Source organism: Cryptomeria japonica, chromosome 7, assembly GCF_030272615.1.
Source record: "Cryptomeria japonica chromosome 7, Sugi_1.0, whole genome shotgun sequence".
In the NCBI taxonomy this organism is placed as follows: Eukaryota; Viridiplantae; Streptophyta; class Pinopsida; order Cupressales; family Cupressaceae; genus Cryptomeria; species Cryptomeria japonica.
This window is the reverse complement of record NC_081411.1, coordinates 577871219-577894910: the sequence shown is the minus strand read 5'-3', so window position 1 is coordinate 577894910 and position 23692 is coordinate 577871219.

The window sequence follows — 23692 nt, the reverse complement described above, 5'->3', positions numbered from 1 at the left end:
TCAACCACATTATTTGTGCATGGAAACATAAGCCTCTATGATCTTGGTATAGTGTGTCCTTCAGGAGTGATGAACAGAATGCCAGCACTGGAACCATGTTGTGTATAGGATCCGTCAAAGTATAGGGTCCATTGTTTAGTAGAAAGAGAAAGAACGTCCCTGTCTGGAAATTCAATCTCCATGGTGTGTTTGCCTGGTAGTGGTGCTTCAGCCAACTGATCTGCAATTGCTTGTCCCTTGATGGCTCGTCTTTCTGTGTATTGGATGTCAAATTCACTGAGAATCATGACCCATTTAGCCAATCGGCTTGTAAGAGCGGCCTTGCTGAGTAGATATTTGAGAGGATCAATTTTTGCTACTAGCTTAATGGTATGTGCTAGCATATAATTTTGAAACTTCTGAGATGCGAAGACCACTGTAAGGCAAGCCTTTTCAATGAATGTATAGTTGAGTTCATAGCCATTCAATGTCCTACTGATGTAATATATGGCGTGTTCCTTTCCTTGTTGATCTTCTTGTGCCAATAGTGCCCCTAGTGATATATCTGTTGTTGAGATGTATAAGATAAGAGGCTTTCCTGCGACTAGTGGTACTAAAACTGGTGGATTCATCAGGTACTGTTTGATTTGGTAAAAAGATTCTACACACTTGGCCTCCCATTTGAATGGTACATTTTTGTGTAATAAATGGTTAAATGGTAGACTTTTATCTGCTAGCTGAGCGATGAATCGTCAGATTGATTGAAGTCATCCCTGTAGAGATCTGAGTTGACTGATATTCTTTGGTGGTGGCATGTCCATAATGGCTTGTACCTTTGCTGGATCTACTTCAATACCTTTAACTGAGACTATGTAGCCTAGTAACTTGCCTGATGTAACCCCGAAGACACACTTCTTAGGGTTGAGCCTGACTTGGAATTTCTCCAATCGATCAAAAATCTTTGTTAGGATGCCAAGATGCTCAGCTCTAGTGAAGGATTTAGCTAGTAAATCATCCACATAGTCTTCCATAAATATGTGCATCATGTCATGGAAGATTATTGTCATTGCTCTTTGATAAGTGCCCCCTACATTCTTTAAGCCAAAAGGCATAACATTCCAACAATACGTTCCCCAAGGACAGGTGAACGCTATTTTATCTTGATCTTCTGGGGCTATTTTGATTTGATTATAGCTTGAGAAACCGTCCATTAGTGAGAGCATTGCATGGCCTGCTATAAGATCTAAAATTATGTCGATACTGGGTAGAGGAAAGTCGTCTTTTGGAAAAGCTTTGTTGATGTCTCTGAAGTCAGTGCATATTCTGATACTACCATCTGGTTTTGATACTGGAACGATGTTGGAAATCCATTCTGCATAGTCAATGGGTTGAATGAAGCCGACATCTAATAGTTTCTTCAGTTCAGTTTTGACCATGAGTGCCACCTGTGGATTTATCTTTCGTAGCTTTTGCTTGACTGGCTTAACTCCTATAGAAATGGACAAGTGATGCATGATTAAGTGTGGATCTACTCCGGGCATATCAGCATATGACTAAGCAAAGTTAATTTTCTATCCTTTAAAGAAGATGATGAATGCCGATCTTTCTTCCTCTGTTAGGGATTCTGCAAGGTGTATGTTTCTGGTTGCTCCTGTGGTACCAATGTTGATTGATTGAGTGGGTTCAATCAATATGGGTGATTGCTCATGAAAGTGCTCAGGAAGAGTGTCAAGTCTCCCATCGTTAGGTGCCTTAAAAAGGTTTTCACCCTCAGATGCATCCTTTATTTTTACTTTTTTGTGATCTAGAGCTGCCATTGACTGGTTTTCAGCATCAGATCCTTTATTTAGTTCATTTTTGCGACTGAGAGACTTGGCACTCCCTGGTTTGTAGACATCGTTATTTTGTTCGCTGGTAGAGCCTATTTCCAGATTTACGGTACATAGGTAATGGATAATAGATTCATCATCTGGGAAAATTGGTATATCATGTGTTTCAGGTTCATCCCAGTCGATGAGGTCAAGAAAGACAAGCGGTAAGGAATCGTTGGGTGGATTAAGTTCGGCTACTGTGAGTGTTAGGACAGAGTTTTCATCGTATTTGTTCTTGGTTTTAAAGAAGTCCAGGATTTCGTCGAGGTCTTCGATGGTATTATCTTCTGCATAGATTTGTTCATAATGTTCCTGTTCGCTTTCCTTGGCGTCATAGATATTCTACGGTCCAAATTTAAGAGGTCTATCTTCTGCATTATGTTCTTCTTGAGAAAGGGATATAGAATCAGTATCATCCAGGATATTTGTAGTAGCATTGGAGCAGGTACCCCATTCATATTCATTGAAATCTGTCTCATAGGCATCATCCCAGATTCTATCTGTGCTATAAACAGGTATGCTATATGGTGAAAACAAATCTTTGATAATGGATACCATTTTGATGGTTTTTGTTGATTATGTATCAGATCCGTCTTCTACTTTCTGGATTTGTTCATAGACTGTGCTTCCTCGTGGAGGAATAATGGTATCTAGAGATGACATGATTTGTTTTTGAGATATTGGTGTTTGAATATGAGCTACTGCTGCAGATAGGGCCTTCTTATGACTTAGAAGCTTTCCCTGATGCAACTTCTGATCTTGACGTTCCCGTGCCTTGCGGATTGTCTCTATTGATTCAAAGAGTGCTTCCTGCCAGGATTCTTCTTTGTACTTCTTCTTTACCTTCCATTGAGGTTTTGTAGTTGTGTGTGGCGACCGTTTCAATAGGAACGTGAGTTTAGAACCCAATCCTGCTTTGTTTCTACTAGGTTGTGAAGGAAGATCTATAGGTTCAGTGACTCCTTCTTTGTGTTTCCCAATAGGTCCTTTACTGCCATATCCCATTTGCTTCATGATTAAGTAGCCTTTTCCATACAGGTGTGTTGGTAGAACAATGTCCAGAGCAGCTGCTCTATGATCTTCTTCTTCATCTTTGTATAAACAGCTAAGAATGCCCTTGTCTTCTGATTCATGTGCGAGAGTACCCAATTGGATGAAGGTACCATCAAATTTAGTGATGGGCTGAGTGGCCAGATGTGTTGATGTAGTAGGCAAACCATGCGATCTAGGTGATGTTGGCAGTTTGGCCAAACATAAAGGCTCCAAAGAGTATTCTCCCATGCCCTGGTCTTTGATTTGCATCTTCTACTTGAAGTCTCCCCATAAGGAGTTGGGCTTTGTTGTTTGTATATCTGATGTTAAGGATCGCTGCTTTTCTCTATTATGAGGAACCAAACTGTCTTGGGCTGCCCCCATTGTGTTGCAATGTTGAAATGGATTATGATCAGCTGATATGGAGATTTCTTGTCCATCATAAGGAAACTTGACACACTGGTGATACGTAGAAGGTACTGCTTGCATTTCATGTATCCAGGGTCATCCTAACAAGATATTGTAGGTTAGATCTATGTCTAAGACTTGACATATAGTATCCTTTTGTACTGATCCTACTTGAATAGGTAATATCATTGTTCCTTTAGAGGACCTTTCCTCATCATCATATGCTTTTATGGTAATCTTCTTGCAAGGATCAATAGATTCTTTTGAGAAGCCTAATGCATGGATAAGATTTAAAGTACGTATATTAAGTCCGTCTCCTCCATCTATTAGGACTCTTTTTACTCGGTGTTTGCAAACAATGACTTCGATATGGAGAGGAGTATTATGCGGATGACTTAGGGAAGTATTGTCATGCTCTGAGAAGGTGAGGTTATGAGGTCCTGTCATATGGGCGACCATGGCTTGAAATTTGTCTGTGTCCAGATTTTGAGGTACATTTGTTTCCAATAGCGCTTGCTCCAATATGTCTTTGTGCTTTGGTGATAGTTTCAATAATTCCACGATAGATATTTGAGCTGGAGTCTTGCATAGTTGGCTAACCAAGTCATATTGGATTTTTGGTGTGGTAGTTGTAGGTGCAGTATGTCCCTTCAAGACATATTTCTAAGTTCGAGTTGTTACATTGACAGATTCATGATCATGCCGATCTCGAATGGTGATGACATTGACTTGATGATCTTCAGCTGATATGTGGTTGATAGTGTTGTTGTAGATGTGATTAATACGAGCTCCGCGTGTATCATCCGAAGTTGATGCTCCATCTTTGTTGTAATTTGAGAGAGGATTTTTGAAGGCTCCGTGATCACCATTTGTTTTGAGACCGTCCACCATTAAGTCACCTCGATCAATCATGTCCTGTACTATGTGTTTCAATCTCATGCACTCGTTTGTTCTATGACCCTTGTTGCGATGGAAATCACAATAGTGTGAATCATTCCACCAAGGTGGTTTGATTGGGGGTTCATAGTTGCTGATTGGAGGCAAAGAAAGAATCTTGTTTGCCAAAAGTTCTCTGAATGTGGATTCTAATGATTGTCCCAGTGGTGTGAAGATACGCTTTTGGAAATTGTTCGTGTTGTTGTGTGAATTGTTGTTAGGTCCTGGATTCATGTTTTTGCTTTGAGTATCATTGATGTTGTTTGTGTTGATTTGTCCTTGATCGATGTTTTGCGCATATGTGTTAGCATTTGTATTAGCATTTTTAGGATTTTTCGTGTTTTGAGGATTTCCAGACAATGCGAGCACTGGTTGTTTAGATTTGGGATCATGTATTTCATTGTTGCCTTCGTTTTTGTTTCGAGTCCAAAATCAAGTTTTGTCAAGGTTGGTATTGTTCTGGTTATTGTAGTTTGATGAGTTTGTTCCCTCTTTGTAAAATTTGAGTGTTCCCTTTTTGACACATGCTTCTTCTACTTGAATGCCATTCTCGATTAATTTAGCGAAAGATGGTATGCATTGAAGTTTTAGTCTGTAACTCATTTCACTATTCAAGTTATCGATGAAGATTTCCATTTTCTCCTTCTCGGGAATATCTCGAGGATATCTGGATACCATACGTCGCTAACGTTGAAGGAATATCATGAAAGTTTCATTGTTCTTTTGTTTGGTGTTGCAAACATCTAGCATGGTTATGGCATGTTGGATGTTGTAGGAATAGTGGGTTATGAATTTGTTAACCAATTCATCAAATGATCTAACAGGCGGTGAAATTTTGGATAACCATTCCATGGTTTGCCCTCCCAAGCTTCTAGGGAATAACCTCATCAAATAGGTGTCATCATGAGCAAATTCAAGGCTCAGTGTGCAAAATTCTCGAACATGATCTCGGGGATCACTTTTGCCATCATATTTATCAAATTTGGGAACGTCTGAGTTTGGAGGAAAAGGCACCATGTTCAATCTTCTATCAAATGGGTAAGGACAGATTTCATTTAAAGAGTACCGCACTATTGTCCCTTGTTGCATATCTTGTATTTTCCTTTGCAACATTTGCATTTGTTGAGTAAGGGCTGCCAAAGGTATATGTTCTTGTCGAGGGAAAAGTTCTTCCCTTGTATTGGTTCTTAGCTGAAAAGGTGTGGTAAATGGTATATTTTTCTCTAGTGTTTCTAGCTCAGTATATGCATTTCTGGTATGCGTTGTTCTGGAATGTGTTGCTCAGGTATATGTTGTTCAAAGTTATGGGTGTCTTCTTCTCTTTGTTGTTCTTGATATGCATATTGTCGAGATCCAGTTTTAAAGATGTTTGGGTCTAAATCTTCGGGAAGTTTAACGCCTTTGCTTGTAAGCATGAGAAAATATTTTTCTTTGTCATTTTCCATGAGCTTTTCTACAAGCTTTTGGAATGAGGGGTTTTCCTGACATTCCCGAAGAAGTGCTTCAGTAATTTCAGGTTCTTCTAAGGGTGGAACCTCAAAAGGATTTGATAATCTTCGATTCATACTAGACTCAGTGTGTGCCTCGCTTTGTTTGTCTCTTTGAGAGCGAGTAACAAGCATTTTAGTAGAAACTCTCAATGATGAAAGGGACAAAAGCCTCGTTGATATGTTGCTCGGGGGTTGGTGGTTCTGGTCGAGATGTGTTATATGTGATGCACTCATCGGGCAAGAATGCTGGATTGATCTTTCCTCCACGGTTTATGATTTGATTAAAAGCCGATTTTTGACAGTAGGCTCTTGTCTTCAAGGGTTCTTTGTCAAATTCGTTGGATTTGTTTTGGATATACTGTTTGACGTGATGAAGGAATACCCAATGGGATTTGAAGAGTTGACAATTGATGTATAAAAACTTATTTCTCTTGATGAATTTGAAAAAACTAGGTTGTTGTTTCTTCAACGTGATGTTACGATAAAGGTTCTTTCTTCTCAAAATAAGGGGACTAGTCATGCATGAGTGATCAATGGTTTCCTTTAATTGGTTTGGATTCAGCTGATTCTTATTTTTGAAAATTTCAAATCTTACTCTATCAAAGTGAAGGTTTAGATGCCCCTTCACGACAAAGTGTGTCAAATGATATGGATAAAAGTCTCCCGATCTGGAAACTTGATTTGACAATTTGAAAATTTTAAACAAGTGTTTTGAGATAAAAATCCGTAAGATGGTAAAGGATTCTGTTGATACTGATGATGAAATTTTCAGATTATGATAGGAGAGATGTCCTCTATTGCGCGATTCGTTTAGGATTCTGACAACGTTCGTTTTGACACAAATTTAGCTCAAGAAATAGTTTTAGTGGTTTGTTTGTCACTCTGTTTTGATGAAAAATGATTTTGATGGAAGAAGGCTTTTAAAAAATGTTTTTAAAAATTTCAAAATTTTTCCCGGTTTGGCTCTTTGTTTTTCTCTTTTGGATCACGCGCTAGAACAGAGTCTACATGCACTACTAAAATTCCTCTATGTGCTAAAATAATAACCACACGTGCTAGGCTGCCCCCAGACACGCGCTAAAGTTTTGACTGTTTTACAAATTGTTGTCTAACAGTTGAAAAATCGATGCGCTATCCTAGGTCTGTGACGCGCTAGCTTTTGGACTTTATGTGTTAATGTTTGACTTCCACGCGCTAAGTTGTTGCTTCCACACACTAGACTATTTTTCTGATGCGCTAAAAGATTTTATACTGTTTTGTTTTGGGATAAAACGCTACTATTTGGACCCGACGCGCTAACTTGATGTTTTGATGCGCTAACAGAAGTACTCCACGCGCTAAGAAGTTGCTCTTATGCGCTAAACTACCCTGATTTTTTCTTTGGTTTGGTTTTTTGTGAATTTTGAATTTTTTTGTTGTGAATTTTTCAAGTTTGATGGATGATTTTCTGAAGTAATAAATGCAAACACTGCACAAAAAATACAACCATTTTGCCTAATCTAACAAAAAGTGTATGTTTGGCGAGGATGTGTTCAAATCCTCAATGTTTTAACAGGTTTGGATACAAATAATACACTTCAGAAAGACTCTTTAGTCAAGGGTCATAAATAACATCATAGCCCACTAGTTTCGATACTCCATCAGCTCAAACAGCCATGTCACCCCCTAGAGGGCGCCCGTTTTTTTTGCCTTTTGCCAGAAATTAACTCAAAGTGAATTGTTTCACAGTTGAGTAGTTATCTTGGGAGATATATGGTGAGTAATCTTGGGGGCGGATTCTTCCCCACCCTTGCACTATGATGTTATAAATGTCTGGTTACTGACTTAGTTCAAAGTTTCTATTTCTATGGTTTGTAATCAGGCTTCCCATAAGCCATCAGTGATAAACTCCCTCAGGAGGCTTCCCAACCTTTAGAACAAAGGCTTTACGTATCTCGAGGATACTGGGGGAAGGCTAATCACTGCGCGCAACCGTTGAAAAGGACTTTCGTCACTTTCCAGATTTGATTATAGTGGGTTGGAATTCTTGGCATCAAAGTCGTTCCCCACTTAGGTCGTTCCCTTCACACCGGCCATAAACGGCTTTAAGAGTTGATTCCAACTCCTCAGGAAGGCAGGCCTGCTAAAGGATGTAAATGCTTGAAGTACAGAAAGTTATAAGAGTGGTCTGGATTTTTGATCACCCAGTTAAGGGGAGAGCATATTCCTTCCACTTTTGAGATAAAGCAATCAAGTTGGTTCTTTTTAGCCTTTCAATTCAGTGATTTGCTAAAAATCTATGTGGAGATGTTGCTCCACAAAAACATGGTGTTTATTTTATCCTTTCAAGGCAATGATTTTCTGATCTATGACTCTGGACATGTGTGATTCTTTGACTTTGCAAAATTTTGAAGTGAATTCTTTTATGCACCAAAGGATGGTGAAGTTCTTTTTAAATCCCTTTGTCAAAGTAAAGATTTGTTGGTTTTTTTTTATAGCTTCCCAAAATGAAATGTTTTTCTCCTATAAAAGCAAGAAGGTTTCCGATAGTAGTTCTTTTTATAGCCCCAAAGAAGTAAGTGAGTTCAATTTTAAGAATAAAAAAAAAATGTTTTAAAATTTTAAACTAACTTTAACTAAGTTAGAGAAAATTTTAACCATTTAAAAATTCTAAGATTACGCTCCCTTCTGCAACAAATTTGGTTAGCATCCTGCAAGCAAACCAGAGAAAAAAAATGTTAGATGATTTGGTGGACTTCCACAAGTCTAAACTTTCATTTTCGGTTACAATTTTTTTTTTTGTCTTCGATGCACTACATAACAGACTGTATGTGCTACAATATATTCTTGATGCACTAAAATTAAGGATCAACGTGCTACACTGTTTGCTGGATGTGCTACTCTGTGTGCCGAAGGCGCTACTCTGGTTCTCTTCCAAAAATTAGTGATTTGACGCGCTAACTTATTCACAGCACGCGCTAAATAGTGGACCAGATGCGCTATTCTGTTTACTGGATGCGCTACTTTGTGCGCCGAAGGCGCTGCTCTGATTTTCTTCCATACTAAGACCTACAGGAAAATATTAGAGGTAGTCATGCGCTGAGGAAAGGTCTTCACGCGCTAGAGTATAGACCCCACGCACTAAACAGTAAGCGGAATGCGCTAGACTGTTAACCAGATGAGCTAGGGAATGTTTCCCACGCGCTGATTCCTGTTTCCTGCGGACCTGCAAAAGTGATTAGTTTAGAAAACCGATTTGATATTTGGGGTTGGGCCCCACGGTGGGCGCCAGAAATGTATGCCGGAAAAGTGGGTTGATGAAACTTAATATATGAAAATATTTCAAAATACTAGTCCACACACACACACAAGACTTCTTGGTGCAAGCTATGGAGTAACGACGTATTACTCATCTTCCCAAGGTGGGTCCCATGGTTCTCTATCTCACAATGTCCCTCAAACCAATGTTTTTGCTCTCAGATCACTGAGCAAAATGGTTTAGGGATGGCAAATGCAAGAATGAGGGATGCTTTGATAGATTTTAGTATGAGATGCATTCTAAGCTATGCATGATTTTAAAATGCAATAAACTAGATGATAAGATGACAAGGTTAGTATGAGTACTATCCTAAAATGATATATTTAGTCTATGAGTGAGCTAAAATGATAAAGAAATATTCTAAACATGCATATTTAGACTAGTTCCTAATTTAAAAGAGGCTAAAATGATGAGCATAAAAATGATATGAAAGCTTGAATGTATTTGAGCATAAGTGTGATACTCCAAATTTGAAGGATGATTAAAATGGAGGAATGAGAGCTCTATTTATAGCAATAATAGGGCAATGGATGGTCAAGATTGAATGGTTTAATCAAGGGTTGAGTTTGAAAGTTGGGGATCCATGTTTGTAATTGGCACCAATGAAATGGTGACAAGTGTCAACATAGGGTTGGGTTGAGAGAAGGGGTTGGAGGCATTAAATGCCTGAGAAGACCTCATGGTTATCTAGAGGGTAAGGGTCAAGCTTAAGTTAGGATTACCGAATGGATTAAGAGTTAATCCAAGGATAAACCTTTGTGCAAATGATTAAGAGATAATCATGGTCAAAGCATTAAAGGCCTGATGAGACCCTTGGGTTGGATGAAGGTTGAGTCAAAACAAATGTTTTAACCATGTAAGAGGGTTTGAGTTAACCATTAATGGTTATTGGAGACTTTGGGGGATTAAGTGGTTGAAGGTTGAAATCCTTTAATGGTTATCAAAGACCTTGAGGAATTAAGTGGTTGAAGGTTGAAAGCCTTTAATGGTTATCAAAGAATTTGAGGGTTTGAGAAGTGACCTCCTCTTGCTTAGGAATGTGACAAAGTTTAGAAGATGGGTTAGGCTAATTGGAAGCGATTAGAAGAGTCTAGAAGGGATTAGAAAGGGGTTTAGGAAGGCAAGTGGGAGATGTAGGATTTTGCAAGTGGATGGAGGGATAATAGGATTTAATTGATTTAAATGATTTAATTCAATTTGGTTGCAATTAAATAAATTAGATTTATTCAATTTAGGATAACTATTTAATTAAATTTGAATTTAATCAAAAGTGGATGGGGGGGATTTAATTGAATAAAATGATTTATTCATTAAATGGATATAGTGAATTTAATTTAAATAAATTAAGTAATTTACTTAATTAAATAGAGGAATGTGGGTTATTTAATTAAATTGGATTTAATTAAATAGAGAAATGAACATAAAATATTCATTTAGGAATATGGTCATTTTTATACGTCTACACTAAGTAGTCAATGAGGCTCTTTTTGTGATGAGCACTGCACTCTAAGTTGTTGGCCTTCCTATAAGTGCAGGCCCCTCAATTGTAATTCACATACTTACTACAGAAGTATTATCTGACTGTGGGTAGGCTTCCCACCGTAGTTTTTCCCTTTACCGGGTTTTTCACATACAAATCTTGGTGTCATGTGGATGGTATTTATTCTATGATTATTGTTTATGCTTAATTGGTTTAATTGCTATTCTGATATTAATGTTTTGGGTTCCGGTATTAAATTTTTAAATTGCTAATAGTTTCAGTAATCTGTGACAACTGATTCACCCCCCCCCCCCCCCCTCCTAGTTGTCTTCCGATTATTTGAACTGTCTAACATAAAGAAAAGAATATTATTCATCATCAATCATATCATATCATTTCATTTCCCATCTTGTTGATTGTATCAATCAAGATCATCATTTCTAGTGGATTGGCTTCAATTTTATTTCTCATCTTTTCATCAATTCACATTATCTCTCTCTCATCAATTCTTTCATCCTACTAACAAAACTTCTACTTTAACTGAGTCAAAAGGATGAAATAATATTTTGGCACATTTAGTTAATTCATTTAATACCATTCATTTCGTTACATTCATTTAATCTCATGTTAATTGAATTCTCATGTTAATTGTATTCATTTAGTTGCATTTCATTTAAGTGCATTATCATTAAAACCAACATTCAATCATTAAAGATAGTCACATACACATAATATAGCTTTCATTTAAGATCATCATATAAACATCATATAAAATCATACATCACATAGAACTACATCATGCATCACATAGGAAAGCACAAATAAAATCATATAGACTGCAAATAGAAACATGCAACATCAATAGAACACAAGCATATAGATCGCCACCAAAACTGCATATAATATAACTAAAAAATGATAATGTGCCAAAGTATACAACAAACACCAAATGGCTCAAATGATATCAATAATGTCAGCCAACATTGTCCATATCACTAGGCAAATATTGCCTACTGGATCCTACTCCAGGGTGTCCTAACAATGTCCGACATCGATCCATAACACTCCCGCTGCTGGTCCTCCACGATGTAGACCTGCTAGATCCCACCTCTAAACTCGCTAAAACCGGGATCTCTCTATCCCTCAAGAACTACACCATGATAGACATGTCTATAGTACAAGGCCTCCTGAGCAACATAGTAAAGTCTATCAGACTATGTCTGTATATCTATGCTTGGAGGGAACTCCTGATCATATGCATATCAAACTAATAGTTCTCATCGACATGCATCATCTCACTCGGCTATGTCCTAATCTCAACATACTCTTGTCAGAATAATGCCCTATCATCTTGTCTCCCATGCCTCTCCCTCACCAAGGCATCCTCTGGGCTTCAAATCCACACTCTCAAAACCTACTGATCATCATCATCATCATCATCCCCTCTCTGTGCACCTTCCTCTATAGAAGGATCATCCTCTAGCTCAGGCATGTCACTATCATGTGAGATCCCTTCCTCATCACCCTCACTACTAGATGATCCAGAAGATGAATCATCATACTCATTGCCAGACTCAATGTCTCCATAGATGTCTACATCCTCATCCTCCATCTCGACCTCCTCCTCCTGTATCTCCTCCTCACCTACTGTCGCAATGGCTACAACCTATCCACCTCCTCCATCTCGTCCTCCCCCTCTACCCCATCCTCCTCTCCCCCTCCCTCCTTGTGGCCTCTGGTGCCAAATCTATTGTGGTGAGATAGGAATGGTAGGATCTATCAAAGGAATAGGTCTACGTGGCAACCACCAACCATCATATTGAGGCGTAGTCCCTAGATCAATCGGCCCAACTCCCCAACCCCACTACATAGGAATAAGTGCATCAAACTCTGTAATCGCAACCTATGGTTGAACACACACTCCCCAATCCCAAACCTCTTGACATATAAGAGAAAAATAAGTTGTCACATCAGGAATGCCCTATATCTCTCTAAATTGTCAAAGTACACAACTTGGAAGATGAATCTCAATGATCCTAAAGTAACCAACATCACAACATCAAATATCTCTGTTGTTTACAATAAGGTAAGTGTTGCGGATCATCAGCCCAACCGGGGCAACCAAGGTAAGGCCTCCAAGTGAAGTACTGAAGAATGTCAAGCTGATGCCTCCAGTATAGGGTGTTACCTACACCCTTGTGCCTAGTCCCTGTTGTATATCTGTATGCATATGGCTGCTCATCCTGAAGATCTACATGTATAGCTGGTCAAGCAATAGAAATATGCTCCCATATCAAAACTTGGAGTAATGTAACCCCACATCTAATAGATCTTTGTCTAAGATACACAATGTTGTGTATCTGATGGTACAAAGTGGTAAGTAGACAAGGACCCCATGGGAACACTCGTTTGTGCACAATAATGTCATGAATGATCATGTCCTAAACAAATGGGAATCTATGTGTCCTCCTATTAAGAATCAAGAGACCTGCTACTATACTGCATAACACGATGGTAAGGTCATCGTAATCCATCGCCTCCCAAGGTATCTCGTATCGGCCTCTGATCTGGAGCTCCTCCTTTGAACACTCACGAAGCTCACACATGCCAACTATCCCAACTCAATGATCATATATCACTCTCGCACCATGAATAGGAATATGCAAGATGTGCCTTACATCCTCCAATGTGATCGATTCCTCTCCAGTAGGTAAATGGAAAGAACATGTCTCTAAATGCCAACACTCAATTAACATTGTGATCATGGCCTTATTGGTCGTAACGTCGGGCAAGTGCAATACATGATATAAACCAACATGTCAGACTAAGGAAACCTCCTTGAAACTCAACTCAGATTGAAGATCGAGACCATCAAGCCTTGTCTATCTACATACTAATACACTCACATTCTCCTGCAAGTGAAAACAAAAAAAATTCAGACAGAGTATTCACATGACAAATATATATCATACATATTGAAAAATCATAGTTTACAACAAATGCGAAGTAGTTGTTACAAATGTGCAATAATAACAACAATTGTGTAGCATTAAGAACAATTGTACATCAACAATGACAATTGCGCATTAACATGGCAAATGTGTAACACTAATGACAAATTCAAACTAATAATACAATTGTGCAATGTTAAGAACAAATGCAAATTAATTAAACAAAATTACTCTAAACAAAATTTGGAAAATCTAGCACAAACAGGCAAAAAAAAGATTTTTTTGGAATACGTACCATGCCTCCAATCCCATGTGGTCTTTGGTATGATTGGAATCGATTGGATAAGTGATGTTGTGGTCAGAAGCTGGCCATGATGCTCACAAATTTGCAACAAAGCTCAAAAATCAATATAAACTCTAAGAACTCATAATAATGCAAATGAGCAAATGAAATATCAAAATCACTATTTATAGCTCAAAATTAGGGTTTTTACCACTCCAACGGTCATGGTCCCCCTAAACTTCAATGAACTTGTTGACATATCAAACAGAATCGAAAATGTGCGAAACTTGAAATGATCGCTCACTACAACTGTATTGGAAAAACGGTCTCAATTTCATAATTTTTCGACCACTTTTTTCGAGGGGGCATATTTACACCTAAAGTGTCATCGGGGCATAATTTTTTTGTTTTCTTTGAAACAACGTTGTTTTGAGGGCATAATTTCTTGGACGAATGTAGACACCTAAAAATGTCTCATTAATCACACATTGATTATTTGTTTTATTAGTTAAATAATTTCTTAAATTATTTAATTAAGCTAATTATTCTTCTAACTTGATTTAATCATCACCCTTCAACACTATTAATCATTCAATTTTCATTTCTTAATCATTCATCATTGAACCCCTTTTTCAAATATTAATTAAATATTAATTATTTAATTAATTACAATAAATTCCCCTAATTAAATAATTTTTATTATTTAATTAATTCTATTTCTAATGATTAAATAATCTCATTAAAATTATTTAATTAATTCATTCATTCCTTGAATTCCCCAAATTTGAATTTCAATTAATTCCATCTAATTTCGTTTTCCCCCAAATTCACATTTCACCAAATCTGAATTTCAATGAATTTGAGTAAATCTCATGTGCATTTCAGCATTTGAAAATCCAAATTCAAATTCAAATCAAAATGAAAATGAATCCCAATTCAATCTCCTACAAAACATGTTGAAAATCTTAACTAGTTCATCAAATCAGTTAACTCACCTAAATCTCCAATCTCCCCTTTTCACTCCAAATCACCTTTTCTGACTAATCAATCTAGTCAATTGGCTAATTAATTGAGTCATCCAACCAATCAATCTAGTTGAATATCCAATCAATTGAGTTAAAAGATCAATCTATCTTGTTAACAGATCAATCAATTCCCTTAACTGATCAATCAAAATCAATGAACTATCAATCAACACTTCAGTTCAATTTCTCCTTCCATCTATCCCAAAAATCTATAAATACAAGATCATTTTCTCAATTCAATCTAGAATCATAGAATTATAATCTTTGAAACAATTGTCCACCTTATGTAGGAATTTCAGTGCAACACATAAGAGCCATCATACATCCACAATTCGGAGAAGAGAAAAGGAAGCTTTGTCAAATCAATTCAGGGAGTCTTAAATTAGAATTCATTTCAATTCAATTGATTTTGCATTATTCAATTGTTATTTAGGAGCATTTCTGATTAGATTAGAGTTGTGATTCGCTCTTAGTAATCTGATTATTCTAGAAATGATAAATTTACCCTTAAGAAAAATAACCATCAACAAAGTCTTTTTCCATGAACAACAAGATCATGTTCAGTGAGTATGTTGTATGGTCTCGGCGACAAGCGAAGAATTTCTATGAGACATAAGAGGTCACCAAGATAGATAAGGAGCCAACTGCACCATAAATTGTGTCAGTAAAGATGTCATGTCGTTGTGACTTCAGTGTTCGATGAAATAAATTGAGGAGCTAATCAAAGACATAACTCTTGTCGATAAAGACCATGTGATGAAAAGGTGGGGACCACATTTAACCCACACTATTTATCTAACTGGATAGTCATAGACCTGATGTTTAATATTCTAAGTTGCAAAGATCTCAGAGCCATGAGGAGACTTGAGTGGTGATATTAATGGGAATCAGAGCCATAACAAACCCAAGGATTTATCAGGGGCAAAATGCAGTCCTTGCAGTCTAGAACATAGAGATCATAAGAAGACTTCAAGACAAAGCACTCTTAACATGGTAAGAAAGGTTACAATCATGAGACCCTAAGATAGAGACAAAAAGAAGCCTAGAAATAAAAAATAAAGACAATTTGAAGAAAGGTTGCAAACTTCTTTGATAAGGACATCAAGCATAGTGATACAGTATAGAGAAATCTCAGTGTATAAGAAGTGATTAGAAGCCAAGAAAAAGTCAATAAAGACCTCAATCATAAAGCATAAACCTTTATGGTAATACCATGTGGAGAAGAAAGGTCTCAGCGGAGAGTATGTTTAAATGTAATGAATGAATCAAGGCATAAAAGAAATCTTAAGCTTAGTATTTATCTATGAAATTCATGTTAATTAACTAGAAATAATAAGGAAATCATGAATCCCTATTCTAGCTAAAGAATTCTAAATAAATCAATGAAAGTGTGTGAGATAACAATAAGGATATAAAATATTGTTAGGATTCCAAAAGATACTGAGGAGGGGGGGGGTGAATCAATATCTAACCGGTTAATAGATTTTCTGACCTTATTAAATAATTTGTATTTCAAAACAGTGTACCGGTAAGCAAGAATTAATGCAGTAAATATGAACAATAAACACAACATAGAAAGCACACCATAACACAAGATTTTTAACGAGGAAACCCGGTGTGGGAAAAACCTCGGTGGGATTTGTGACCCACAATATTCACTCACTGGCCAATGAATGGATATTACTTACAATAGGGGCCTGCACGTGCAGGAAGGCCAATTGCCTAAATCTCACTACTTGATTACAAAAGGAAGTCTCATTGACTTACAAAATGGATTATGCAAATCCAATATAATGTATTGCTTTAGTTCAGCATCTGCTATGCCAGGTTTAGTACCAGTTTAAGCTCATACAACAACCATAAACCTTACTCCAAAATCTACCTTAATATTCGCACATTACTTCTGCAATAATCTTCCCATGTCCACATCTGAAATGATCTACAAGATCTCATACTTATATATGAGTCTTATTACAATAAGCCTTGTTGGCTTACAAATAGATATTACAATTAAATACAAAATACAATAATCAAAATCCTATCGGTGAACTATCTACCATTGTAGAGTCTATCGGTGTCGGTGCCATAAGATTGCAAGGTTGCCATCAATGAAAATACCTTCAATTATCTACAATTCTCATTGGAGTGTGCAATGCCAACAAATATTCAATCAAAACTCCATATTTCATGATTGTATGTTGCTTCCATTTCTCTTCTCCTCTTTGAGTATTGATGCTAGCTCTCAGATATTGTGTTCCTAACCTGCATAAAGATGGGACAAAGATTCGAAGTTCGTGATTTTTTAAAATGGAGAATTGATGATGAATTTATAGATTTTTGGAGGAGATTGAATGAGAGGTGGAACTCAAGTAAGCTAAAAAGTTGAGTGAATGTTGATTTGTTGATTGAGAGGTGAAACTTAATTAATTGAATTGATAAATGAATAGATTAAATAGATATTCGAGTTAACTAATTGATGACATGTTAGAAAAAAGCTAATTGGAAGATAGAAAAAGGAATGATTGAGCTAACTGATTGAATGTTTTTTAGAAAAAAGCTAATTGGAAGATAGAAAAAGAATGATTGGAGGATAATTGAGGAGATGGTTTAATTAATCAATTAATTATTAATTTAGCATGTACTGCAAGATATTTTATTCAAAATTCAATTTTGATTTGCATGATATTGAACTTGATTTAGATTTTCAATTTAATCTTTGCATGAGAATTGAATTTGGATTATTGAATTTATTTTAAATTCAATTTGATCTTTGAATCCATGCAGACTTTATTTAGATATTCAATTTGATTTTTGAATGTCTTTAACTTTAATTTTTGAAATCATGAAATTGAAATGCACATGTAATTGAAATTAACTGGAATTGGAATTAGGGGAAATTAGAATTAGAATTTGAATTATAGGAATAAATGAAATTAGATGAAATTGGAATTTGGGGGAATTAGAATTAGAAGAATAAATGAAACTAGACGAAATTAGAATCTGGGGAAATTTGAATTTGAATTTGAAGAATTAATTAGCTAATTAAATAATTTAAATAAACTATTTAATTATTTAAAAATTGAATTTTAATTAAATAATAAAGATTACTTAATTAAAGGAATTAAATCATAATTAATTAAATAATAATATTTAATTAATATTTAGAAAAAGGGTTAAATGATTAATTGATTAAGATGAAATAAAAATTGAATAATTAGTAAGATGATTTGATGAAATATGAATTTAGAAGAATAAGATTAATTAATTTAATTAAAGAATTACATAATTATTTAATCAATTAGACGAATAATTAGTACATGATTAATGATACATTTTTAGGTGTCTACATTTGCCCCTCTTTGATTCAATGTCAAAACAATGTTGTTTAAAAAAAAATTAAAAAAATTCTGCCCTAGTGTGCCCCGGTGATGCTTAGGGTGTAAATATGCCCCAGTATATCGAGAGATGAAGGTAGGATGCCCCCTCAAGAGATTGTTTATGCATTAAAGGTATGAATGATCTCTCGAAAGAATAAGAATGTTATATGAAAGAATGGTTAGCTTGATTAAAGGTAGAGACAATTGATGAGAAAATGATCTTGAGACAGAATTAGAGAAAGATAAGGTAAGAAAATGAAAATATTGATGACGATAGATACACAAACTTGTGTGCCTTTATTCATAGTGCAATATATATTCATCACTGAGCTTTATTAAGTAGCAATGGAGCTTTGTGCATTAGGGTATAAGTAGCCAAGGTGTAAATATGTCTCACTATAGAAACAAACACATAGTAGACAAGGAGTGAACCCTCCATTCTAGGAATAACACCAAGGGTTGAGGTATGTGCGATAGTCACAAGCATAACTATACATGATATTTTGCATGAGATATTTGTCAAATGAATGTACCAACACAAACACCCAAGGCACCATTTCCCAAGAACTTCATTAGTCCACACCACAAACAACAAACAAAGAAAAAGATCATGCCCCTCACGGCTCCTCTAGTCACTTGTGGACATCCTTGAGTAGCTTAGAAACGTGACTAGTCACCAAATGATAAAAGATAAAGACTAACTAGGATAAAATTCAGCAGCCATACTGATTTGTGCCTTTGCTTTGATTGTTTGATGTGATGGTTGATAATGTCTAATCTCAGAAATGTGGACCCCGTTTAAGACTGACCTGTCTGATTTTGAGTGTATCCTCTTCTATTTAAAACAAGATAATGATCACTTGATATGGATAGTTGATATGATTGATTAGACAACTTGATCAATTTGATTGCAAAGTGTTGATTAGATAGTTTTATCCTTTGTTAACTTTGTGCAAAGCGTTTGCTAGATATATACTAGGGTGTTTGATTCTTGCAAGACATTTTATTGCAAGTTTTTTTTTTTATTGATTTTTTATTGTTTTTTGATTATTTTTTTGTGTTAGTTTTAGGATCATATTTGAATGTTTTTGATTGATTTTTTTAGGATCGTATTTCAATGTTTTTGGTTGATTTTTTTAGGACTTTATTTGAATATTTTTGGTTGATTTTTTCAGGACTTTTTATGCTTTTTAGGGATTTTTTAGGACTATTGTTTCTTTTTAGAAAAAAAATCGGGACTTTTAATGCTTGTTTAGGGATTTTTCATGACTTTTTATGCTTTTTAGGGATTTTTTCAGGCATGCCCCTGATGTACTGGCTTGCTATGATATAATGATCAACACAATGTATGTGGAGACAATGAAATTTTTGATATGAAACTATGCTATGCAATATGATGTGCAGGATGAAAATGTGTTTCCTATTTGGACAAGGATGATTATCTACGTTTATCACTTTATACACTGATTGTTTTGAAGGTATAAAACATTTCAAAGATAGGTGTTCCTTTGATTGTCAAGAACCCTTGGACCACTCACTTTAACACACCGAGGGACTAAGATTTGTAAATGGAGACACGCAAAACTTTCCCATTGATTCTAGAAACTTTTGTTCTTCTTTTGCCTATGTGTGTGTAATTGAATTTATTCCAGCTCTTGTGATCATTAAAGAACCTTAGCATCCTATATGAATAGCTATGTAATTTATTCTAACTTCAAAAGCATCTTGGATAGAGCCTCACTGCCAGTCAGACATCTATAGCCCCGACGAAGTTATTCATTGTAATCTCTTGAATATTGCTCTATTACCAGCAAGTATCCATAGGCCTGATGGAGTTATTCACATGTTCTCATAGCCAAATATTTTATTGCACTTGTATGCATGATATTTCAGTTATATATCTTTTCTCTTTTGCCTTGATATTTTGATATGTAAGTAGGCATACTCTTTTTCTTCTTTTTATTCTTTGCATTAGCTTGTAAGTAATGAAACTTACATGGGTGTGACAATTACAACAGCGCTGAAGTAGAATTTTGGATTTTTCACTATTCATATGATCAATCAGGTATGTACAATAATTTAGAGCAAACCAAAGATGTGTGAGATATAGGAATTGATAGACTTGGGAGACAAGGCACAATAGTGAAACTTCTACCCAACCATAGACAAAGTCTAACCACAAGGTGATGTTGAAAATGATTGACCTTAGGTTTTGAAAACTTCATGTCCGAGTATCTAAGAAATGAGACAACCTTTGTTTCTTTTCATGTGCAAATGAGTGATTTAACTGTGACAATCACCTTATTTTATTGATGCGACTACATGTGAATGCAATGATTATATGCAACTATATGCTATGAAATGATTATATGCAATACAATCTTATAAAAATACACTTATGAAAGTGCAACTATGATGTAACATGGAAGGAAATATACAATGTGATGCAAAGGAAATGAAACACAAATGAAACCAAACTAACCATAATCAATGGATCTTATAAATCCCACGTCCCACAACTTCTGTAGCTCCACTTTTAAAATGATCTATGGATACATCTTACGAATTTTTCTTGTATGGCTTGATTCTTGGCAATAATGATAAATGATGGAGCACTAATTCTGGATCCAGTCCTGACATATCAACATCTTGGAGAGAGATAATTGCCTAACTAATGGTGCCTCTACAATGGAATACTCCCCACATCCTACTTCTTTGATTTGCAAAGAAGAAGACCTAGGTATATGAGGTACATAAGTATTTGTCTTGGTGATTACTAATGACTCAAATTGTGATGTAAGAAGAGCTTCTTGATTAATAGGTACTTGGTTATCAACAATTTCCTTCAAGTAATTACAATGTTCGAACAAGTCTGGATTGTTGTGTATAGTGATCTCAATGCCACTATGTGGAAACTTGAAAAATTGATGAAATGTCAATGGCACAACCCTCATGGCATGAATCGATGGGCACCCAAGCAACATGTTACAACCGAGCTCTCTATCTAATACTTGACATGTAATATCAGTTGTAATAGGTCCTACTTGTATTGGTAGAATAATTGCACCTTTTGACGGGCTCTCCTCATCATCATATACTTTGATGTTTATTCTCTTTGTGGGATTAATATGAAACTCGAAATAGCCCAATGCTTTAATAAATTTGAGTGTACATATGTTGAGACCTGTTCCTCCACCTATCAATACTCTTCTAACCCTTTTCTTACATAAATACACCTCTAGATGTAGAGGATCATTATATACAGGCCTGTCTGTAGGAACATCTCGCTCTATGAAAGCAATACAAGTAGAAGAAGTCAAATTTCCCACCATGGATTGGAAAGTGTTTTCATCTGTGTCTCGTGTCACAACTAAATCTTGAAGAACCTTATTTAGAATAGCTCTATGATTTGGCAATATTTGTAGCAACTCAAAAAGTGATATTTGAGCAAGGGTTATTTTCAACTGATCAACCACATTGTAATTTCCTATTGTTGAAGGAGGATTAGGTGGCACCACTTGTAAGGTAACTTTTGACCGGTGTGTGATTACTGCACAATCTCTATCTCTTGGATTAATAGTGATGGTAGAAACTATCTACTCTCTTGCACTAATAGAATTGATGGTGTAGTTGTATACAACATTTATATAGTTTGCAGTATTGTCTTATGTTCCTGAGCCGGAAGCTTTGCACTTGTCATGCTTAAATAAAGGATCTTTAAAGATAGTATGATTTGTATATTCCGATCCTTTGTTGGTGTCTACTATGATGTCTCCTTGATCTATAAGATCCTGAATCAAGTTCTTCAATTTGTAACAATTTGATGTCTTGTGGCCCTTTGTGCGATGATAGTCACAGTGTTTGTTGTCATTCCACACTATAATTTCTTGTTGTTGAAGGAGGATTAGATGGCACCCCTTGTAAGGTAACTCTTGACCGACATGTGATTACTGCTCAATCTCTATCTCTTAGATTCACAGTGATGGTAGCAACTATCTCCTCTCCTGCATCAATAGCATTGATGGTGTAGTCGTATACAACCTTTGTATAGTTTGCAATATTGTCTTGTGTTCCTGAGCCGGAAGCTTTTCACTTGTCGTACTTAACAAAAGGATATTTAAAGATAGTATGATTTGTATTTGTTGATCCTTTGTTGGTGTCTATTGTGATGTCTCCTTGGTCTATAAGATCTTGAATCAAGTTCTTAAATCTGTGACAGTTTGATGTCTTGTGGCCCTTTGTGCAGTGATAATTGTTTTATGCTTGAAATCATGTAATTAAATCTGATTAGGGGGTAAATAAGATCACAAATATTTAACTAATCAAATATAATCAAACATAAACCAATAGAATTAACACACGATAAGAACAAATTCAAATAAATAAAACTCCCTCATCTTGCATTGTGACTTCCATTGTTCTTCTCCAAATTGCCGGTGTAGGTGGCTATTAGGTATTGCACTGGGATTTCCTACACAAAAATGGTAGTTTCTTTGAAGAGTGTGATCTAGACTGATTTGTGAAAATGATGTTGTTTATATAGATTTTCAACACAAAAGGGGTGAGGATTTGATCTCAAGTCCTGATTTAGATTGATCGGTGAACTCATCTTGATTGATTTGTTAACTTAATAGATTGGTCTGTTAATAGGATTGATTGGAGAGTGAACTCAATTGATTAACTAGTAGACTAAATAGACTAGCTAGTTGATTGAATAGATGGATTATAAGACTGAATTGATTGAAGAGATAAGTGGATTGATTGATTAGTCAGAAAAAGGTGATTTGGAGTGAAAGGGGTGATTCAAGAGTTAACTGAGTTAACTGATTAGTCAACTGATTTGATCAATTAGTTATGATTTCAACATGTTCTATAGTATTTTGAAATTGAATTTCATTTTCATTTTCAATTTGGATTTGAATTTGGACTTTCAAATGCTGAAGTGCGCATGAAATTAACTGAAATTCAGATTTGGTGAAATGTTAATTTGATGATTTGGAATTAGATGACATTAAATGAAATGAATTGAAATTAGAATTTGGGGGAATGTGAAATGAAATTAGATGAAATGAATTGGAATTAGAATTTGGGGATTTGGAGGAATAAGTCAATTAATTTAAATTATTTAAATGAAATTATTTAAAAATTAGAAATAGGATTAATTAAATAATAAAAATTATTTAATCAAGGAATTAATCATAATTAATTAAATAATTATATTTGAGATAAAGTTAATTGATTAATTAATTAGAGAATAGAAATTGAATAATTAATAAGATGAAGAATGATGATTGAGTTAGTTTAGAAGAATAATTAACTTAATTAAATAATCAAAGAATTACTTAATAATTAGGACAAATAATTAGTACATGATGAAAAAGACATTTTTTAGTGTCTACATTTGCCCCTCTTTAACACAATGTCGAGATGATGTTTCAAAGAGAACAAAAATTTCTGCCCCGGTGACACTTTACAATGTAAATATGCCCCCTCGGAAAAAGTGGTAGAAAAAATTATGAAACTGAGACCATTTTTTCGATACACTGGTAATGAGAAATCATG